General features: G+C 46.0%; 1 long non-coding RNA gene across 1 annotated transcript in view; it reads left to right on the forward strand.

Moving 5' to 3' along the window:
- Positions 1-8: 8 nt before the first annotated feature.
- LOC134464461 (uncharacterized) overlaps positions 9-2,500 on the forward strand; it is a 20,768-nt gene continuing 18,276 nt past the window's right edge. The window contains exons 1-2 of the long non-coding RNA XR_010037905.1: positions 9-100; positions 345-360. This is a non-coding gene — a long non-coding RNA (uncharacterized LOC134464461). The remainder of the gene's footprint in view (positions 101-344; positions 361-2,500) is intronic.

Genomic DNA, 2,500 nt, shown 5'->3' on the forward strand with positions numbered 1-2,500 from the left:
CAGGAGGGAGTTGCACCATGCTATCTGGATAGAATCTTCCGTTGCTTGGAAGATCACGCCTCTCATCACATCTCCCTCATTCAACATCATTTTCCCTTATGTGGGTGAAAGACGTTTTTTTTGGGCTCAGCCGTCAAGTGGAGTAATGGCATTTAAGGCCCATAATTATATTTGTAATTGGAGTTTGATATGCTGCAATCAATATGCTCCTTAAATAGTCCACTTAAAACAAACAAACAAACCAAAAACCAATATAATAATGCCTCTGGTTCTCATTGCGCCGCCTTGACATGTGCTGCTGCTGAAACGTCACTGACCTGTGTCTCTATTTCCTCTCTTGTTAGGGCCCGAGCACAGAAGGTACGTTGGACCCTACTGTTTTTCTACTGATTCCTGTTATTACCTTCGCCAGAAGGTTATGTTTTGCCCGCCGTGTATTTATTTATTTGTGAATATGTCTGTTTGTTTGTACTTCGTATAACTCAGTCAAAACTGAGCCGATTTTTATGAAATTTTGTGGGATGATTGGTCATGACCCAAGGAACAATCGATTTTGGGAGTGATTGGGTCAAAGGTCAAAGGTCAAGGTCCAAATGTTTGTTTGTACTTCGTATAACTCAGACAGAACTGAGCCGATTTTTATGAAATTTAGTGGGATGATTGGTCATGACCCAAGGGACAATCGATTAGTTTTTGGGAGTGATTGGGTCAAAGGTCAAGGTCAAGGTCACGAAAAGGTCAAAAACGTAAATTGAGCCGATTTTTATGAAATTTAGTGGGATGATTGGTCATGACCCAAGGAACAATCGATCACTTTTTGGGAGTGATTGGGTCAAAGGTCAAGGTCAAGGTCACGAAAAGGTCAAAAACGTAAATTGAGCCGATTTTTATGAAATTTAGTGGGATGATTGGTCATGACCCAAGGAACAATCGATTACTTTTTGGGAGTGATTGGGTCAAAGGTCAAGGTCAAGGTCACGAAAAGGTCAAAAACGTAAATTGAGCCGATTTTTATGAAATTTACTGGGATGATTGGTCATGACCCAAGGAACAATCGATTACTTTTTGGGAGTGATTGGGTCAATGGTCAAGGTCAAGGTCACAAAAAGGTCAAAAAAAATCTATGCCAAGCACTATATGCCAGAACAACGTGTGCATGCTGAATTGAATAAGAGGTCAAGACTGAGCCAAAAATGTAATTTTACGATATTCCGGTCCGATTTAAATGAAACTAACACCAAAATTTGGAGAATATTATGCCCCACACTCTGAAGATGGCCAGAAAAAAATAAGTGGCGTAGGCGAAGGTTTGCGCTCTACCGAGTGCCCATTCTAGTTCTTTTTGTTTCTTGTTATCTCTTGGGTTTGTTCCCTATCTCTTTTCTTCCCTGTCGCCTCCCCCCAGCCTCTCTGTTTCCATGCCTATGTGACTATTTTTCTTTGTCCTTATCTTCTTTCTTCCTCTTCCTCTGTTCATCATCAGCTTATTCCTCTTTCTGTCTTGTTGGTGTGCTTGTTAGGGGCTGATGCTGCACTATGATGTTCCATGTTGCTTTTAATAAAGTCTGATGCTCTAAATAATCCTCTGCTACTGCAGCACTATAACTCTCTCCCCAGCTGTGATGTTGCTGTGTGTGTGTGTGTGTGTGTGTGTGTGTGTGTGTGTGTGTGTGTGTGTGTGTGTGTGTGTGTGTGTGTGTGTGTGTGTGTGTGTGTGTGTGTGTGTGTGTGTGTGTGTGTGTCTGTGTCTGTGTGTCTGTGTCTGTGTCTGTGTCTGTGTCTGTGTCTGTGTCTGTGTGTGTGTGTCTGTGTCTGTGTCTGTGTCTGTGTCTGTGTCTGTGTCTGTGTCTGTGTGTGTGTGTGCGTGCGTGCGTGCGTGCGTGCGTGCGTGCGTGCGTGCGTGCGTGCGTGCGTGCGTGCGTGTGTGTGTGTGTGTTTGCGTGTGTGCGTGCGTGTGTGTCTGTGCGTGCGTGCGTGCGTGCGTGCGTGCGTGCGTGCGTGCGTGCGTGCGTGCGTGCGTGCGTGTGTGTGTATTCTAAGCATGCCTTCTGCACTAGGGAGCGATGATCTGCCCATTAAAGATCTGGCTGGCTCAGCGCTCCTCTGTATGCCTCTCCATGGCTGGCCGCTTAGGGCGCTGGGAGAGATGCATGCTGGCCCCTCTGGTGCCCTGTGTGCCATGAATATGGAGCTGCAGGGTCTACGCTCATTGGCCATGCAGTACCACCACAATGGGCCCAAATGCATATGGGTGCGTGGAGCGTCTAACACATATTTTGAGGGATTCGTGTGTGTGTGTGTGTGCGTGTGTGTGTGCGTGTGTGATCGCATGAACGTGCGACAGCTTGTATTTGTGGTTGCCTTGTGCTTGTGTGTAATCAGAGATATTGCAGAGGTCTGTGTAGGCCTATACACAGCATGGTGGTCCGCATACACTGTAGCTAGCCCTCTCTCCAAACCCCTTTAGCCTGTCGGTTTGGTTGTGTTGCACAGCAAAGCT

The sequence above is a fragment of the Engraulis encrasicolus genome, chromosome 15 (assembly GCF_034702125.1).
Source record: "Engraulis encrasicolus isolate BLACKSEA-1 chromosome 15, IST_EnEncr_1.0, whole genome shotgun sequence".
Taxonomy (NCBI): Eukaryota; Metazoa; Chordata; class Actinopteri; order Clupeiformes; family Engraulidae; genus Engraulis; species Engraulis encrasicolus.